Source organism: Apis laboriosa, unplaced genomic scaffold, assembly GCF_014066325.1.
Source record: "Apis laboriosa isolate Shangri-la unplaced genomic scaffold, ASM1406632v1 scaffold68_cov148, whole genome shotgun sequence".
Taxonomy (NCBI): Eukaryota; Metazoa; Arthropoda; class Insecta; order Hymenoptera; family Apidae; genus Apis; species Apis laboriosa.
In genome coordinates, this window is record NW_025224135.1 from 7195580 (window position 1) to 7217104 (window position 21525).

The 21525-nt window shown below is 35.0% G+C and overlaps 1 protein-coding gene across 8 annotated transcripts in view; it reads right to left on the bottom strand.

Annotated features, from left to right (window-relative positions):
• The window catches only part of LOC122718682 (leucine-rich repeat-containing protein 24-like), a 290335-nt gene that overhangs the window by 145768 nt on the left and 123042 nt on the right, over positions 1 to 21525 (bottom strand). For 6 of the 8 annotated variants that reach the window (XM_043943933.1, XM_043943931.1, XM_043943928.1 and 3 more), the window contains one exon: positions 17528 to 17567. The exons of 1 other annotated variant lie outside the window; for it this stretch is intronic. The gene's annotated coding sequence lies outside the window, so the exon portion shown is untranslated. Of the gene's footprint in view, positions 1 to 7978; positions 7998 to 17527; positions 17568 to 21525 lie in introns of those variants that run through there. One more of the 8 variants, XM_043943934.1, reaches the window with a different exon arrangement.

The window sequence follows — 21525 nt, forward strand, 5'->3', positions numbered from 1 at the left end:
TTTTTTTTTTTTTTTTTTTGTAGCGATGGATGCGGATGGATTCGATCGTTGGAAGTGGACAGTTTGGAGATGGAAAGGGTGGCGGTTCGCGTGGACGAGATTTGTGAAGAGATTTTCTTGTTCTGCGGGTAATTTTTTTTTTTTTTTCTAGATAAAAGGATATTTCGATTTATCCTTTTATCGATCGATGAATGGGGAATTTTTTCGTACGAGTCGCGAGATGTTTGGTGAAAGTTGAAGAGGTGCAAGTGTATTGTATTTGTTTATTATTATTCGATCGATTTTTCTTCGTTTTTATTTCGATACCTGTGAAAATACGAACGTGTAATTTCCTTCATTCTTCATCCTGTACATGGCACGTGTCTTTAAACACCATCGATCCCCTCGATTTGTGTTTGACAGGCTTTCGGGATAACGTATAGAGGGCATTTACGTTGATAAAAATGACGCGTGCAATGAAATCATTGGACAAAATGACGAGATTGATTTGGTGCCGCGGGAGAGGCTAGAAATCTACTACACATTTACATCTTCGAAAACAAAATTTCCCCGATTAAAATCGACCGATACGATAAACGTAAAATTAAACGGAAGTGAGCAGAAATTTAATCGAGAACGTATCCGGAAGAAAAATAATAACAAGAGGGAAGAGATAGATTGTCACTCTCGAAATTAAAAGATCGCAATTAAAAAGAAAAAAGAAACCACTTGATTATCCAAATCTATTTTCTATCAAAACACGATCGATCGATCGCTCTTGATATCGTCCGATTCATATACACACTTTTCGACGCGATCCATACGTTCCTATTCAGCCAAAAAAAGAAAGAAAAAAAAAAGAAGAATAACGTTGGTCAGGCAGTGATTGCCCTGTCAATACTCGGATATCGACACATCTCGAGATATAAAGTTTCGGTGGAAATAGTAGCCAACAATGAAAGTCGTGCAAAATGAAATTTCATTTCCTTCCTCGTTCTCTATCGATCATCGATTCGCCCCCTTCCTCCCCCGATACTCTAACGTGTTCGACACAAGGAAGGACAATATCATCCCGAGCACGGAAGCATTCTCTCTAAATAATATGGAGAAACTCGATACCTCATCATCCACATTCGTTATTTATCGAGGAAAAGCGAATCTCGTTGGCCTCGTTGGTATTTCGGTCGTTCGATCATGCGTCGAGATTTCTCTTGTCAAAACGAAGGGGAAAGGGAGGGGGAAATATCGAAGAGAAACGACTCTCGCACCTCCTCTCTCGAGGATGGAGGAAGGGCAGATATGGATGATAAATCGAAAAGAAACGCGGTAGACGTATGGTACGCGCGCTTTGATGCACGGTCGAATTTTCTTTTCCCCTCGTTGTTTCATTTAAACGTTACCCTCTTATACACAGGTTTCCATCCTGATGTCGATCTTTTGTGAGAGCTTTTGTCTCTCACCTTTCTCCCTCTCTCTCTCTCTCTCATTCTCGTCATATTTCTCTCGACCAGCTCTCGTTGAACACACAATTTTTCTTCTGAATTCGAACGAGAAGTCATCTTTATCGTCGTACGAGGCGATACACATTTCGATACCACGATGTTTACGATACATATGGAAGAGAAAGAATGTGAAACGAAAATAATGGGATCCTTATAAGAAGAAAGAGCATTATTGGGGATATGTCAAGTTTGAATTGATTTTTTTCTTTTTTTTTTTTTTTTTCTGATTTTTGTTTAATCGAGTATTTTGAAATATATATCGATCAACGAGAGACTTGTTGAAATGTTGTTTCTTACGAAATCGAGGACTTAGGGAAGGGAATAAAGCGAATTTTTGCACGGAATAATGCAATTAACATTAAACACGACGCTGAGTCAGCCATAGATGGTTGGCACACTTGAGTTCCTGTGGAGCTACGTCAACTTTATGCGACCAACAGAGTTGATTTTGGAACAGCCTTGATACTATGGGCCGAATTTTCGTTAAAATATTTGGAAAAATCAATTCTTTCGAACGTCAAGAAAATAAGATACTTCTGTTAACAGAAGGTATAACGCGTTTGCGTAGATTAAATTGTGTTTAATATTTTGTTCAAGATCGTCTCTCAAATCTGAGACGATTCTAGTAATAAAGAATTCCTTTGTTGGTCATTCGGCCACGATTTTACAGGAGGATCGAAGAATACACAGATGCTCAAAGTGGCACTCGTAGAAAAATGGGTTGGCATACAGCCACCTATAAATATTTTACGACTCAAAGACGAGTATATCTTATTACACGGCAATTCAGTTCGAAGCCAATTTCCTTTTCTTTCTTTTTATCAATAATTCTTCTTTTATGATATTACTTTACTCGTGAGTAAATACAAATTGTTATTAATCACATGAATATTTTTTATCCATATGATGCATTATACACGTATTTAAAATCCTCTGATTTTTCTCTTTTATCTTATATTTTTTTAATCATCGGTATATATTTTATATTTAAATTAACATTATTTAGTTTAACATTCGTTATTTACCTTTACTACATGAATCACTACTACAGTATTATTATTTCCTTTCGATATTTCATTAATCTGAAATCTAAATTCGTAAGGATATTTATTTTATCAATTTTAAAACAAATATATTGATACAAATTACCAATCGATATCATTTTATCTCTCGTATCAATATTACTTAATCTCCGCCGTGCAAATTAATTTATAGAATTGCGTGAATCGATTTTTAAATTTTATTTCATTAAATATACGTTACATAAAATTATCGAGACATTTAACAATAAGAATTTTTTCTTTTACAACAAGAATAAGGTATTTTCCGTCACGATCGAATAAAGCATTTACCTGTTATTAAATAGTTATATAATTTTTATACAATTCAATGGTTTCTTTATGATAGGGAAGAGTATTATTCGTTATTCCAAGTATTATGCATTATTCGTTCGAATCCGTTCTTGATTTGAAGTTTATCGATTGTTCAAGCACTGGCAAAGCCTTAGAGCTGCTACTTAAGACATCTAAGACGGTTTCACCGGAAGTTAACGCTCCTCGCCCAGAGATCTACCCTTTCAACAACGACCCTTGCAAACACGATTTTCAACGTCACTGAAATTATTTGCGAGTTGTTATCGTGCAGATTTATTAAACAAATACTACCTATGCTACCTCGTGTTCGCCTTTTCCTCAATTAGAGTAAATAAATAAATAAATATATATATATATGAAAATACTTAACATAGCGCGCATTATATTACACAAAGGAATATTATAAAGAAACCTTCTTTATATATTATGATATATTACCAAAGTGAAAATTATGGATAAATAATTATTTTATATCCCAGAAGATAACAAAGGAATTAGTTTCTTTCGAAATCCAATCGTTATATATCCAACCATGTTCACGATAATGATGCATTTTGCACATCAAAACTTTGCATAATAGTTCATCGTATATTTAGCACACGATAATACACGAATGACGGATCAATAGAACACGTTGGGCCTGATAATTAGTTTAAAATACCGTTGCAATACGATGCGCGCGCGTTTGCTTTGTTTGCGCGTGTTAATTAATTAACCAATTAACAGCCATATTCTGTCCGAAACTTGAACATACGAACATCGAGCAACGACGATCGAATCATCCCGTATGCGTTGTACGCCATCCGAGTGTACGCCAGCGGAAGGTGCTCCATTAATCCTTGGGAAAGCGGAAGAGATAAAACGTGGCCGAGGGAAGGATGGCTCGGGCCAACGGCGAAAAGAGATAAAAACTGGCAAGTTTACATTCTTTAAAAACGAGATTCATTTTTAAGTCGTCGTGTCTCGAGATACTCTATCACGTGGTGGTCGAGAGGATTTTTTCGGGAAGATTGATCGATCTGTTACCCGGGTTGAAAAAAAAAAAAAGTGCATTTATGAGAACCTTTTAAACGTGTTCCATCATTGTCGTCCAATCTCTCTCGTTAATTCGATATTGGTTTCATTTTAATATTAATGAGTAAAACGAGCGAGCGAAATTGTTAATTTGTAAAATTTTGAAGAATTCGTGAGCGTTGATAGATGGCGGGAGAAGAAATAGAGAAGAATAAAATAATAAAAGGAATGCTTAATAATTTGATGTGAAAAGTATACGATGGAATAATAGGAATTTCTTTCGAACAGTTTAATAATTGAAAGAAATAATCGATAAATTTCGTATTGGAAAGTTGAAGGTATTAAATGCAAGACAAAGGATTATTTCTTAGTTAGATCTTAATTTTCGTTAACGTGGAATGATTAAAGTGTTTGGACATTAAGTTTAATAATGCTACTCATGAATAGATTGCTTCGAAGCAGATTAGACCCGATTATAATCGATGGTTCTCTCTCTCATCTTAGAACACGCGACTAATAGTTAGCTAAGGTACGTACATAAGCTTGATAAATCTTGCTTAACAAGTTTATTGAAATTTGCTCGGTTATCCGATGAAATTTGTATTTATTCACAATATTGTCCATGGCACATGGCACATAAAATAATCCACGATTATTACAAAGTAGAGAGATTCTGAAATTATTAGCAGTGAAATGATTATTAGCTGATATAATTATATTTAAATAGATACGTATATTACATTATGATTACAATGAAAAGAATATGAAAGTATAATTCTATATACATTTTTTTTAATAAAAATTGATCTTTGAATAAAAAAGTTTCAAATGTATCAGTCTATGATATCAGATAATAATATCATATTTATCGGATATTTATGGCGGTGCATATCTCATAAATAATCGAGGCACATCCGCTCATATTTTAGCTAGAATTAACATCGAGGAAAGAAAATCAATATTAAGTAAAGTATAAAGTCGAAATACCGCAGACAGAACTGAGAAGAACAGAATACAACATTAACAAGTTATAGATGCAACAGAATCGGATTGTACCGTATATACTGCTCGTTGTTATATGCAAATATTACGAATCTTGTTAACCGTTGAGCAGAATATCAGCACGATAACACATTCTTCGCTTCAACTATTCGCGTAAACTAATTTCACGATGTCCCGAAGAAATCTTTCGCGTAAAAGAAAAAGAAACATCAGATATATATTTTCTATAAAATTTCTATACACCTCAAACTTGAGAAATTCTATATCTCTATGATCTTATCTAGGATTTTATATCTACGTATTTTATTTTTATTTACGTTGCACATTCGCGTTGAAAAAAATTCAATGATGATAAAAAGAAAATCTTTTCATTTAAAAAATTATCACGATGATTCGATCGCGCGAGAATGAAAGATAAATTTTTAATTCTTAATTTTTAAGATGGTACATATGTATACGATTTATCTTTCTGATTTTTAAAGAACAAATCGAGGATTTTCCCTCCCGTGTGGAAAGATTCGAAATGATCACGAACCAATATCCAATCCTAGATTGGAAACGAGTCGAGGCGACGACGGTTTGCTCGAGACAAATGATCGGGATCGAGAGGCCACGGTGTCTGACACAATATGCTCGATCAACGTGGATTGATGCCTACATCGGGGAAAAGTGTGAAAGGTACGTTTATTCTAGATCCAATTACGCAACCCATCCGATAAACGAACTATAAATATATAATCATGGCCATAAAATACATGATATACATATTTCTATTACATTATTTAGAGAAATATATTTATTACTGTTTAAAATATTTTTTTAATTATATTAAAAAAAAATGTAAAATCGAGATCAAAGAAATTGAAATCTACATTTAGATTTATATTATAATTCATTTTATAATTATTAATACAGGAAAGGTATCTAGAAATACGATTAATCAGCTATTATTGGATTAATCGTGTTTCCTTCACAAGGTGAACAATAACAATGAGCTTACGCTTCATCTTTGTCTTCCTGAGTCTAAAGTTTAACGTATCAACGTCACGTTTGCGTTGATTGTCGATATCTGATTCACTCTCGTTATCAAATTCTCAGAATTCTACTACTAATAAGCATACAGATAAAATTCTAAGGATTATACTGATTTCCACAAACAATATCAACTATTACATAAAAATCCTAGAACGCATTCCTATTAATACCAATTGGGTGACAATAAATTCAGGAATATCTGAAAATTTTTTTTTTATTCTATCGGATAAAACGACACATCCCACACGTACGTATCTTTAGATTTATTTGAAACATCGAAACATCGGATAAGAATAAAACCGAATTCAAGGTTTCATCGTGGAAGCATCAGGGAAATAACAGAGAAACAATTCTCGCCTCGTATCCCCGTTTTTATAGAAGGAACGGAAAAACCAAGCATCGAAACGAAAGGAAAACAAATAGCTGGCCCGATTTTCGAAATATTCGCGACTTATTTCTCTCTCGTTGAGCACAGTCGACGTTCGTGTACGTGTAATTGGCGCACGCTTGGGAGGTGCTCGAGGCAACGTACGAACTGTAAAGTAGTGTTTGAATGCCTTTGAATGACCGCGACCTCGGTGACGAGACGCAAACATGGAAAAGAAACGGAAGGAACGGAGAGGTCGTATGTCGCGGTGTGTCGACGCGTGAAACAAGTAACTGTACTCGATGAATGAAACAGGTATTAGAGGCAGGGATCGACCGATAGATTTCATCGGTTATTGAAATCTCGTACTATACCCTTTATTTTCTCCGGTTAACTCGGGTATTCGTGCAGCTAGTAACATTGTATCGAAAATCTCGATCTCTGGAAGTAAAATTGCCCCTCTTTTGGGGGGGAATTATTCTGTCTAATGCGATTTTATTCGAGAAATCTTCGAGATTTAAACGAATGAATTTTAAAAAGTTTTATTGGAAACTTTGGAAAAATAATGGAAATTAATTTTTGAAATTTAAAACCAATGTGAATTTATAGTAATTGTAAGTGATGTTAATTTGACATTTGAAATTGAGGCGTCCGATTCATTTGAACGATTATAATTAATGTCGCTGTTAATGAGATCTCGCTATAAAATAAATATTCTAATATTTAAAAAGATTTATCAAAAAGGTTTATTTGTCATATCAAAAAATTTATTTTAAGAATTCGTAAAAATATGAAGAAATATTTAAAAAAAATATAAATAAATCAATCTGTGATATTTCATTCTCTGATATTATTATTAACTATTTAAAAAATTAATTTAATAATTCTTTTCATTTAATTACGCGTATCGTGTACTTTTATGATCGGAACAGAAGATCGAGGGATATTGAAGAAAATATGAAATTAGAGGTTAAACTTAGCAAGGGTGACGGAGCAAAAGTTACAGTTTGAACCATGTTGTAAGAAAGGTTTCGCAACTTTCTGCTGTTACTAGTTATACAAGCGTGTAAGTTGTTTTTTGAAAGCTTCCTGCGGAGCTTCTTAACCAACATTGCAGCCACGTATTTCCCGGGCGAAGCATTACAATATTAAGTTTGAATCCGGTGGTGCATGACCTTACACAAGGATTTTCAACGTATAATATTATGGAAGGATTTTATTCGTATCTTTTATTAACTTGTACAAAAAAATATGAATTTTCTCAAACGACGTTAACTTACATATATTACTCAATTTAATATTAACGAAATCCAATTTCACCAATTACAAGATCAATGAACAAATAATACAAATTAAAAAGAAAAAAAAAAAACGAAGAAAAACACGAAGAGAAATCGAAAATAAAGAAAAAAAAAACCGCTCGAATTTTTTCGAAATGAAACACAGTTTTCTTTTTCTCCGCTTGTTGCTCCGCTCCTGAACTGAAAACGAAAATCGGAAGAAAATGTATAAACAAAAAGATAAAGATAAGTAAGAATATAGAATAGAGAAAGAAATATAAAGGGGAAAAGGGAGGAAGAAAGATGGCTGTTCCACCGACGCGTCCTCGTCATTCTCGAATATTCGCATCGCGTCCATTGCATTATTAATAAACTTCGTGTTACGTCGAAGACAAAGTCACACGCAATATGCAAATTAGGCATTACTCATTCCTCCGTCGTGTGGAAATCCACGGGCGGTCCGTGCTCGCTTCCTCGAACACAGAAACGGGGCCAATGGTGTAGGAACGACCGTGTCAGATTGTTACCGCGAAAAGCATCATCGTTTGTCGTTCGTTTCTTTTTCCACTTAATTTCTTTTCTCCCCCCTCGCTTTCCATCCTTCGTTTCAATCCACGTCGAGGCTTCTTAAAAAAAAAAATGCAAACTACACGGTGTCTCATTGAAGAAATCGGAGGAAAAGGAAGCGAAAGAGATATCAGCGCAAGAGATTTGGATTATTATTAATAATTGTATTTATTAATAACTGGATTATTATTATTATTGTAACGTATTATTCACATCCCGTATGCGTGTGTACGCGCAATAAAAAACTCATTATTTTATTAATATATCATTATTAAAAATTTAATTGAAAACTGCAACTTTTACAAAGTTTCCAGTTCCAGTTGCGTGCGATGTATCGCGTGCGTATCACAATCGATACCGCAATGACCAAAGTATGCTTCGACCGCTTTGAATCGCTAATTTATGCCCCAGCCAACGGAATATCGTGGGTTTCGGTGCGTGAACGGTGGTCCGCTTTGGCGGCCATTTTCGTTATCTCATCACGAATTGGCGATAAGAATGGGTTGAAGAAGTTTGAAATTAACCGCGATCTCGTATCGATATTCAAGAAAGTCACGAAAAAGTAAAGATTAAGTAATCGAAATTAGAAAGAATCGCTATCGATCGCTTTATTAATTACACGCCGTTTATACACCTTTCTCTTTTACGCGATTGAACGCGATTGTAAGAAAAAAAAAAGCGTGATACTCGTTTTTTCGATTTCTCTCATCATGAATTTCTTTTCATTTTCAATTTAAGCATAACTCGCGTCAGCGTATCAGAAAATATCAGAGAGATTGCAACTCTACAATTCTCGTAAAAGTCACTCGAGGATTAAAGAGATGGATTGGCGAACGGATGGAATTGCGAAAATATCTCGTTCTTAGATTCTTCGAAAGGAATATTTCTCCAAGCATCCGGATCAGTCGTCAAACAAATATGAAGCGTTAAATGCATACAAATTTGACATAGATAGTAGAAATGTGGTGTAACAAGAGATATTTGGAACATAAAGTGTGGAAAGTGTACGAGATCGAAAGTTGAATTGAACAGAAACGACGAATTTTTCGAAAATTCTACATGTTTCTATACTTCCTTTTTGTGTACATACATCTGTCTTGCTTTCGTGCATTTAATCTCGTATTCCACGGTCTTTTGATCGTCGTTCTTGATTTTCTTGTTAATTCGTGTATTGTGCCGAGCCGAGTTTACACAGGAAGATAGAAAAGGGAATGGAAAGCTATTAAAACCTGACGAATTTTTAGTATCGAAATAGCGAAGCGTCGAGACGAATCGAGAATTCTCCTTTATACTGGATTATTTTTAAACGATATAGTTGATATATTTTAATTTGATTAATGGAAATATTCGATTAACTTCGGAAGATTCGATCAAAGTAACAAAACTATACGTCTGACACGATGGTCGCCGTGATTTTCGCAAGAAATTGCATCTCAAGAGCTTCGAACGTACTTCGGGAACGCGAATCTCGTTATTTCGGGATCGATAATTTAACTAGAAAATCGTTGCAGAATTTCGTATAACGAGTTTGACAATTTTATTTAAAGTTCACTTGACGAAGCATGCACGCTTTAAGATGTCGTTCATTTTAATGAAAATATACGTGAATAATTGTAACTACGTGAAAATTATGTTACGAAGCTCTTGTCTTCTTCTTTTTTTTTTTTTTTTTTTTTGTATATTTCGTTAAAAAAAACTCGTATTTGTGCGGAAAAATGTTCGCTTAATTGTTTTAAGTATGTGATATCTGATTAATTTATAACAAGATTTAATAATAATCTATTAATTTTTCTTTTTTTTAACATCAATCAATCAATCAGACGATGCTCTTAAAATTACAAAACCATCTGGATATTCGACTATTCAAAATTCGAAGCAATAGAAAAACTTCTACCTTTCATCAAATAATCCCTTGTAAAATGCAAAAATACATTGTCAGACACGATACACAAAAGGATACTTTATCTAATCGCGCATGCTTCCACGGTTTTGCGGTTTACGAAACACGCGAGCGAGAGAGAGAGAGAGAGATGACTCGTCAGCGTTCCGACCGACAATAAGGCAACCGGATAAATAAATTAATCCGCGAAAACTGACCTCTTTATCGTGGCCGTTTTTAGTGTTTAGCGACGATAGGGGGTAAGGAAAGGAGGAGGCGGCAGGACGAGGCCGGGAAAGAACGGGAAAATAAACGCCCCGCGTCCCAGTTTACATTTCATTTTCCTCTCCAAATTTGGCGCGACTGTATTCCCGCCAACATTTCATTCGCTACTTTATCTTTGTTCCACGGCTCCGGTGCTTCTCAACTGTCGCCCCCTCCCTCCCTTGTCCTGCGTCGAGGTGTTTCAATTCCCTCGCTGTGATCCATTAAAATTATGTAAATAGAGCAATGGCGTCGGCGTATAATGAAATTCTCCGATGGAATGAATCGAGAGTTAGTGCGCTTCGAACTGTGTCGCCTTCGCTAAAAATATATGAATTATGTGTATCCCTTTAAACAGAATCTCTCTTTCGCATCGAAAAAATGGAATTAACGCAATTGGGATCACGCGGGGAGTGGAGAGTGTTTCGGGATGAATTTTTTTTTTTTTTTAAAGGATCGAAAATTTTCGGGACTAGATTCTATCGTGATGGAATAATTATGAAAATTCACTTTGGAATTGAAACGAAAGATATTTTACCGAAATGACTGGAGGGGGAGAGGGGGATTTTTAAAGTCGACGATTGCAGAATTGCATATGTATAGTTTTTCTTTCCTTACTTTTTCTTTTTTTAATTATTATTTTATTATCGTTATTGAAATGAACTTTGTTGCTTTTTAATTTTATCTTCGGGATATATGGTACGATTTTAATAAAAATAGCTTTTTTAAAATTTAAATTTTCAATAATCCATCTATCATAATTGTATATATAGTTAAATAAAATCTTTTACGAAACAATTCGCAAAAATGTACAGGCTCAACTATTTCTCATAGGAAAATAATCGATTTTCGAAACCAATCTTATCCTAAATTTATCAAATTCCTTCAAGAAAAACATTGATTCTATTTCGATTAACAATAAAAATCCAAAATGTAAAATGCTTGTATCACAAAAATTTGAAGAAGAGTATGAGCGTACAATGAACGTTCTAATCATAATTTATCAAAAATCAAGGTAAATTGAAACAAACATTTAAAAAATATAAAAATTGAAAATAATCTATTCTTTCTGGAACGAAACATTATATTAAAAATTATCATTCTACATTTTTAATTTTGCACCAAGAATCATCTTTCTTCGATCCATGATTTATTATTATACATTTTTAATTTACGAAAAAAATCGATTATACATACGCCATATTTTCAAGTATAGCAGAAAATTTCACAATTCATTTTTTCTGGAAAACGAATCCTCGTATCAAAAATTATCATTCCGCGCTTTCTTACTTTTGCACGAGGAATCTTTTATTTTTTTTTTTTTTTAACCACGATTTTCGAAACACCCCATATAACAAGGAAGAGGAAAAGAGGCCACGTGGACGTAGCCTGCCACGGTTACCATTTAAAGCGTGATCACTGCCGGGTTAATCAAGCTTCCCCGGGGATACGATGGAACAGTCGAAGGGTCAAAGTTTACCGAGTCGATAAAAATTTACGAGAGGAAGACCAAAGGAAACGGTGTGCTCCACTTTACTTTGTTCCTCCTCCCCCTCCCTCCTCATTGACGTCAAATCTCTGTCCCGTTCGGCCCGAATTTCAGCCTAGTCACTCTTGTCGACATCGTCGCCACGCTTGTCCCGCGTTTATTTATCGGAAAGGTTTACCCGACGAGACGCCTGCACATTGTCGACCTCGATGAAAATCAACCTCGTGGAACATCAAATAAATGACTCTCCATCCTGCATCTATAATTGAAAAGGGTTACGGGTTGATTTTGCGGCGAATTTTAATAGATTGAATTATTTTTTGGTTTATATGATGTTTTTATATATTTAATTCCAAACTGATTGATTATTTGTAGTAAGTTGTAGGAAAATTAATTAGAAATAAAAGCGATTACGAATGTTTTAATGCTTCTTGGAAAATCTTTTGGAATTAGGGATATTTTAATATCGCGTAATAAAGGAATAAGATAATCGTATCGGCGTCCAATACTTCAAATAATTCTATTATTAAAAGAATTAGCCAACGTATAAATAAACATATATTACAGAAGCCAAACTGGACGCGTTCAACCGTGGTGCGAGCAAACCAAAATCTGTTAACTAGATCCAACAAAAATCCGGCAAGCATAGAGCTTCAGCGTACCGTTGGAAAATAACTTTACACCGCAACACAGCTGCCATATAAAAGCGCGTTCGACGAAAAACAACGAAACAAGGGTGAGGTATGAAACAGTTCCATAAAAGATCCCCCCTCCCCCCCCCCCAAAAAAACAGAGAAAAAGGAAGAAAAGAAGAAGGCAAGAAGAAAAAAAAATACGCATCGTATAACACGACCGTACGAAGCGTACGAGCTCGAAGAATAGAAATTCGCGTTGTGTGTCGGCCACTCGAAAACTTCGTCTTATTTCTCTCGTTTCCCCTTCGTGTTTCCGAGCACGAGCGCGTTGCGCGAAAATGGGAACGCGTAAGGGGAAAAGTTCCTTCCCCCCTTTCTTTCCTTTTTCCTTTTTTTTTTTTTTTTTTTNNNNTTTTTTTTTTTTTTTTTTCTTTTTCCATTCCTCCTCTCCCTTTCGACGTCCCAGGTGGAAATCGGACGCGCGTCGAAAGCACCCAATAACACACAATCGAGAAGTCGACTGCTCCCGCTCCCGCCACTCGATATTCAGGCAAAATGGAACGCGTTCGTGGCTCTGCGTTATCGTTCCACCCGCGTTACCCATTTTATATCCATCCAGCGTGGCTCAGTTCGCCTGTGGCCCGTTCTGTCGCGCTGGTAAAATGGATGGTAAAAAAAAAAAAAAAAAAAAGAAAGAAAGAAAGAGAAAAAAGAAAAAAAAAACAAAAAAAACCCTAGCTCAGTCTACGACTGCCACGGCCACGCGTATATCCCCCACTGATTTCAAAACTGCGAGGGATCGCAGATACGCCTAGAATCGTCTGTCGTGTACCTCTCGTAAACCTTTCTATCTCTATTATCTTTTAATCCTATTTTTATTTTTTATTTTTCTCACTCCTTTTTCTTTTTTTTTTTTTTTTTTTTCTTTCGAAATTGACAATACTTATTTTTCAATTCCATTATATATTTTCTTTTTCCATTTCTCCTTCTTTCATTTCGTTTATTTACCCGATATTCGTTGGAACGATGACCCTTTTAAGCCTTTGGACAGGAGCGTAGCCTCGAAAATGACCGAACGAATCAATATTTCGCGACTGTTCATTAAATATAATCGTGCAAATAATACGAAGTCGGGTAAATAACGGATTGCTTGATAATTAGAGATATTAATATCTGTTGTAAATAAACGAGAAAATCGGGAATCGTATGGTGGCCGTTACGATGTGCGAAAAACATCGAGGGGGAGGGTGGATGTGATGATATATTGATTTAACTTCTATTTTTTTTTTTTTTTTTCGTTATTTTTTCGTATATTAAAAATGAACGTTCGGGCAAATGTTGTGCAATGATTGGCAAGAGTTAGTTGAAATGATATAAATCGTATAGATTTATCTTGCAAAGTGTTTCGAATATCGTCCAATTATTCTTTTTCGTCGTTTTTATTGTTTTTTTCGTTTAAAATCTAAACTTCTATTTAATCAAATCGTGCACGATACGTGTTTCCAAGATTTTCCAAAATTTCCATTGGATTTAATATCGTTATTCTTTGTTTTTCTCACATTTATAGTAAGTTTTCTTTATAAAAACTTTCTTTGATCGTTCGATGATTCATTCAATGAAATTCGGTGATTCATCGATCGATTATGTGTTTTATCGATTAAAAATTATTATACCGTTCATTTATGTGCAAATAATCAAATCTTTCTACTTAATCTCTTTTTGTTTCTTATTCTAATTCTTTTTATAAATTCAACTTTTAAATTCGAATGACAATAATTGTAAAAAATATTAAATTTTTTTTGATACTCATCAACAACGACATTACATCAATGACGGAAAAGACAAAAGGAAAAAATTTATACGATCGTATTATGGAATTAAAAATTTAAACTATTTTCTCAAATTTCATTGAATTTTCGTGTACAATGGTGAAAAATAACGATAAAAGAGAAAAAAAAAAGGAAAAAAATCCCGTACGCGTCTGTTTGTGGCCAATATTAATCTTAGTTTCGCGGGGAAAAAATTCGATTCTCACGCACGCACGAACGATCAGATCCGGTCGACGTACCGTTGCAGAGGCCGTTGCTTCGCGATGAACTTTCGAACTCGTTTCGAAACATGAACAGATGTTGGCTCTTTCGGGTCCAATTTATCAACCCGTGGATCCGTTTCGTGGCGCGCTAAGTGCTTCTGAATTGACCTTCGAGTAGCCCACCATTATAGCATCGCGTGTGAGTTATGCTTGCGATACTTTTTCTCGACCGCTATTATACTTATTCGTCTGTACAATTTCCTCTATATATATATATTTCTTACGTCACAACGAGAGGATAATGGACGCTCGTTGAAAACATATTCAAATGTTGTATCGTGCAACGGAAAAAAGAAAAAAATTACAAACAACAATTCGTAAATACATATAATGTACCATCCTCGACTAAAATCTCTAACGCACGAAATTTATGGAGAGAGAGAAAAGAAACGAGAAGAAAAAAGAGAGAGAGAGAGAGAGAGTGAGAATAAAGAAAAGAAAACTCTCTCGACAACGTTTAGAACGTTAGCACGCGATGCAACGAGGATACGGAGGAAAGAAGTGATCCACCGCGAGCAATTTTATCCTCAATTTGCCAGGTAGAAAACGACGCCACTCAGACGAGCGAGAAGCCACTCACTCGTGGCACAGTAGACACGTCGAAAGGCTTGAGGCTCGGACAACAAGTGGTGCTGTAACGAGCTTTTTATGATGAATGTGTTGTCCCCTCCCCACGTGCGAAAACGTGACATTCTCGAGCACGTGCTCACCTGGCCGGCTCGCGGCTCCTTGACCCGTGAAACGGCTTCAGGCATTGTTTACCGCCGCGAATCTGTACAGTTCCCCGAGATAAGAAACGTCGCCGACGAAAATATACGAGGCACGGAACACGAGATCGGCCTGCAAACGACTGGGAACCGATGAGATTCGAGCTGGGATTAGGGCGAAACGACGGGCAGAGGAATAGGCAGAGTAATGAGAGTGGAGTTGGAAATGGTTTCTTTGCAGCGATACTAGTTTGCGAGTAAGTATAGCCGATGGAACGGACGTAGCTCGTAAATTCTGTCGGAAAAATTTGCGCGTTACGACAATCGAAACGTGTGATTTGAACGAGGGAGAGGGGAAGAAGGGGGTGGGAAAGAAAATTCGAGTCTGGTTCAAATATTCAATACGATGATATTTTCTTGAAATATGAACGGTGAACGTTCGTTGGTAACAATCTCGATTGAAGAAGTAAAATGATAAGATACTTTTTTCTGATCGGTAAAAGTACTTTAAGATTTTTTTTTTTTTTATTATATATAAAAATTTTGTAATTCCATCAAACGTTTAGTCAATTCTACAGAAGATTTATTATATATATTTGACGATTTGTATTCCGGGAAAAAAAATATTCTCTCAGATAAATCCGAGAGATTTGGAACAGCTATGGGTGCATCGTTAGTCCAACAAATGATTCTTTTCCATTTTGATACGAAAGTTCAATGAAATACAGCATCAACGGCTTCGTTTCTCTCGCTATAATCAAGGGAACTCGTAAATAAATCTTCCTTTCTTTTTCTTCATCTTTTTCCGTACCATCCTTCTCTCTTTTTCTTTTTTTTTTTTTTTCATATTTATCCGATAGCTTTCGGCACTTTGTCGAATATCTCGAAGCTGACAGAGGGCGCCACCGATATTTGAATAATTCACGTATTTCGATCGTATTTCCTCAAAAATATATCGCGCATCGTAAGGAAATCGCATTTTCAAAAATGTCGGAAGTATTCGTCAGATCTTGCGCGAGGTACGATCACGTTTCCCATTTGACAGGTATTCGAATCATCTCTCTCTCATCCATTTTCTTGGGATAGATTCAATCACGATCATCCATTGTTTTTTACATTAATCCTTACGTCTATGTTTCGTATCATTCACCTTTTTAAAGTAATTCTCTGATAATAAAATTAACTTTAGAGCTTGTTCAAACTCTGATATACCAAATAATCCGATTGAATTTCAAAATCTTTTAAAATTTAACATAAAATTTTAAATTCAACTGGATACTTGAATATTAAAAATCAAATAGAATATATATATATATATACACGAATATTTTTTATCATTTTATTTTTAATTTAGCCTTAGAGCAGCATCCACATGCCATATATACACATATACATGTACAATAGCGCAGAAATAATTTTTTATTACAACGAATCGCAGCAACGAATACATTATATCTTTGCAAAACGCGCGTGGATACGCGTGGCACGAGAGAGATAAAGTTTTAATTCGTTCTCACTGATGCGTGGAATAATGCGCGGTGCGTCATTGAACCGTGTTATCGAGACACGGAAATAAACCAGCCCGGCACGGCTCATACGTTATTCATTACGATTTTCACTTTGCAAATTGTTTTAACGACGCGCGTTTTCACCGATTGTGAAACTTTCAAAAACGATCCCCTTTGTCGCGGTCACGATTATATTAAGACTCGCCACCATAAAAGAGAAAAGGTAAATAAAGTATCCGATCGCTTCCTCGTTGTTTACGTATCGGATAATCGTCTTTCTCTCGTTTTCGAATCGGCGACAATTAGAATTCGATGCGACGACCGATCGTTGGCGGAACAGCTTTTAAATTTTTCTACTTTCCGGGATCTTTGTTAACACGAAGCTTATAAAGCGGCGCGAAGTGATAATATTAAGTTGGTCATATTGTTCGTTGTTCTATAGAGACTTCTCTAGGGGGGAGGGGGATTATTCGGCGAAAGTTTTTATAGGATTAGCGAGATTGAAGACGGATACCCGAGGTTAAACTTATAAAAACGCGGCCAAGTTTCACGAAGGGGGAGGGAAGGGGTGGATTATAGAAACGAGAGTAAGTGAAAATTATTTCGCGAAACTTTTCACTGTCTACTTTGGCGTCCTTTAAGAACGTTACGAGGATAGATTCATGATTTGCAATATCCATTGTACGAAGTGTCGAAGTTTAAATTAAAAATTTCCCATTAGTTTTGTTTTTTTTTATTGTTGAAGCGTTTCTTTTAATAAAATTAAAAAGCTTGCTCGTTCTTCATCACGAGTTAATTTGTTCCGATTTATAAGGACGAGTATGTATCACATACCTGCATGAAGTTTTCTCGCGAAACAAGTTTATACAATTATCTGGAACAGAAGAAAAAATAAATGAATAGATATAAATATTAATGTTCAAAAATTAATGAATAGATATATTTATTAATATTCATTATCAATCATAATGGGGCATAATTAACAATTGAAATATTATAGCCTGACTTTTTTTTACTTGACTTTCGAATAAAAGTCATTGTTTTATGCAACAAGGAATAGAAAATTCTCTCGTGTTCTTAATTCAAGATAATAACATACATACATATGTATATATATATATATATATACACACATTAAAATCAATCATCATCAAAAGATTTGTTGGCTTTCAGAAACCACTATGATGATCTCGACAGACATAAGTATATACACACGTAATATATCTAATTCTCAATTGCCATTTTTAATTTTTTAAATCTACATACATCCACGAATATCGACAGATTATTAAAATAATCATATCGGGGGATTGTTCGTAAAAATTCCATGTAAAAATCCCCCTCCTTTAAAGATCTTTAACCGTAACGTCTTCCGTAAAAATCTGCAAGGTTTGTCACGCAAATCGTAATCCCTGGATCCGAGGAAGCCGAGCACCACCACCACCACCACCCTTCCCTCCTCCCCCTCCTCTCATCCATTATCATCGAAAGCGGATTCGAGCGCTTCGGCAACTTTCAAAGAAGAATTTATTATAATCGCATTCAAGAGCGTCTTATGGCAACGACTGGAAAGTAGCTATTCCACGTGGCGCGGGGGCCGAGGGGTGGAAGCTGATTGAAACTCTGAAACATTTGCTCCGTTGGGTAACTTAGCAGCCAATCGTCGCAGATAAGTCGGTTTCTCTCCCCCCCTCCTCAGTTAACGGTTTCCTTAATTAATCGTCTACCGTCTCGCGGTTCGCATTCCCTCGCGACGACAACGACAACGACGACGACGACGACGACGACGACGAAGGAGATGGTAGTGGTGGCGAAGGACGGATATCGAAAACTTTTCCCAACGTCCCTTCCCCCCTCCTTAACTGTTACTCTATTAATTCACCATTATCGCGAAAGTATAGCAACAAACCAGAGAGGGGCCTCGTCGAAGAGGTGCAAGGATGGCCGGAGTTAATAGCTTCTCTCCGTTCTTCACCACCGCTTAATTGCTCGGTAGATAGCGCTCGAATTTCGCGCGCATCGTCCCCACTGTGAGGTTATGTAATTAAGATCGGCACGATTTGATAGAAGAAGAGCGACTGGAATTTGAATAGGGATGTCGATTAGAGTGATTCTAGTTTTTTTCTTTTTTTTTTTAGAATGTAGTTGTTTTAAAATACGCGAATGATAAAAAATTATTGAATTTAATGTCTATATTATTTTGATCCTTATCGAATGATTTTGATATTTATATAATCGTAATGTCAGAGATGAAATAACGTAAGATAGTTATTTCTTTGTCTTATTTGTAAGTGAGAGGGAACAGATTAGTGACGGAACTCGTGATTAGCGGTTTGCGGTTAGAAGTTGGCTAAGTCTGGATTAGATACACATGACTGACGTTTATAGGAAATTCCACTTTAAGGAGTCTTCACAAGAAGAACACTCACAATATCGTTAATGTTTTACGAAGAATTGGTATATAGAAGTTGTGTATAGAAAAAGTGTTATCGGAGATTTAACTTCTTTCTCAAAGCAAGATAAGGGAAAATTGCTTGTCTGTCGAAGAATTCTTCTTATACTTGGTATAAACGATCTTTGAAAGCTCGAGGAAGGGAAAGAATCGATAGATTGAGGTTTGAACACCGATGAATCGTTCGTTTGAGCGTTGAACGATTTAGTTATCGGGAATCGTTGATTTAAATTTTTTATCCGATCTGATTTTTTTTTTATTTGTCTTTTTCCGCGCTACTTGAATGAATATTATTAAATAAAATTAATTCCACCTTTATCAAAGGATTGTAAATTGTTCCGCTCGTTTCACGTTTGAATGGTGTGTACTTTAATAACCACGATATTTGAACTTGGATGTTCTCTTTGTTTGCAGGCGAGCAGACTTTACTCGTAGTGCGCTATATCTTTATTTGTCATGCGCCACACCTGCCAACTATGCAATTGAAAATTAAGATGTAATATAAATTTCATATTAAAAAAAGGATTAAACGAAAAAGAAAGAAAAAAGATTCGTAACTTTTGTTGTCAAATAAATATCTTTGTTTGGTATCGCTTTTTACATGATATTTATATTATTCCAATATTAACAATATTATTTAATATTATTTACTTATGATCTTTGGAGCGAAAAAAAAAGAAGAATTGGAAATCAAAATACCAATATCGGTAATAATAATTAAGTAATAATTAAAATAATATTTGATCGAAGAATTATAAATAAATTATATTTATATTTCTCTCGATACATTAAATATCAAAACAATTCAACTAAATCAAACTATTAATTGCAACCATTCACGCAAATGAAATTACGTTTTCATTCAAAGAAAATGTTCCAAAAATATATATTTCACATTGGAAAGATGTTGTAATTCGAGTTTTAAATATGCTTTTATTTTATAATAATTACAGATAGATGTTTCTTCAAGAAGAATTATTATATTCTTTTTACGTGTATTATGAAGAAATAATACTCGAATATCGTGTTTTATAAATGCTGATATCACTTGGATTATATGATAATTCATTATAATTATTCGATTTATTAGTCTCATTGTGATAACACTATCGTCGCGGTTGCTGGGATAATAACAGCGGAATTTCAGGAGGATAGTTGACCATTTCAGCTGTATGGCTTAATACAGCTTAACTTTGATAATCAAATGAGAATTGTCCTTTTTGCAACGGCACTTGATACTATAATTGGAGTTTAAACCGTGCTAAACCGTTAAAATTTACTTTTTCAAATTGACTGTTTTATCGTTGAAATTTCGTGGAAATTAATTAATATATTTGTTTTATCAGCGAATTTCCAGAAATCGTATTATTCATCTATCATGTATCATAGATGTAAATTTTATGCAGGTATATCGAAACAGCTTTAATAATTGGAAATTTATGTCGACAAGCTGCGATACACGCTATTTAATTGCGTACAAGAAACTATTATTGTTCCAAAATAACTATCGCATCCCGATGTTGTTTCGTTAAATTCGATCGTTCGCGTAAACAATAATTAAACAATATCAATTCCCCGTGACTTTATCAATTTTTATACAAAAACATTTTAATTGACGTTCAATTCCAAAAAAAATAAAATACGAACATTCGTATATGTATCAAATATCAGAAATAACATCTACTCGTAATATAACAGATATACTATAATAGATTTCTTGCGACAATTAAAAAAAAAAAAAATCTTCTCTCATATCAAAATGTTAAAATATTTTATTTTTCAAATTCTTTTCAAAAACTTTTATCCATCCATTATTTATGACAGAGTTAAAAACCTAATATAAAATCATCATTAATTTATAGAAAACCCGAATTTTGGAAAGAATCGGAATTTCCATCTCGATATTTCGCAACGAATCGAGATTATTGATCCATTTTCTGCTTATGATCACTGCTCCAAGATTTTTGATGTACCAAGTTGTAAAATAGAAAATATCACGCGAAATATGATAAATTTCATCTTGCATCGAACGCTTTAAAATTAATTAATAACTTAATTACTTGAAAATCGAGTATTTTCGTCGTCGTTCATCGGAAGTCGTAACCGATTTCCTGGCTTGGACAGACTGTCGTTATCTACAAGCTTTGAAAGGAAGGAACGAGACCACGAAGGTCGAAGCAGCAACGTTGATTCGAGTTTCTCGAGTTCGTGAAGAAAGTCATCAACTGATTAAACGTACGTGTATCGTCGTTTTTTTACGCGATATCGACCCGTTGAATATTCAAAGTCGGCGTCACGCCTCTTCCGCGATTTGATTAATTGCTCCGACCCAACTGCGCCCTGGAATTCTTTCCCTCCTCCAAGGAATTCTTTCCTCGCT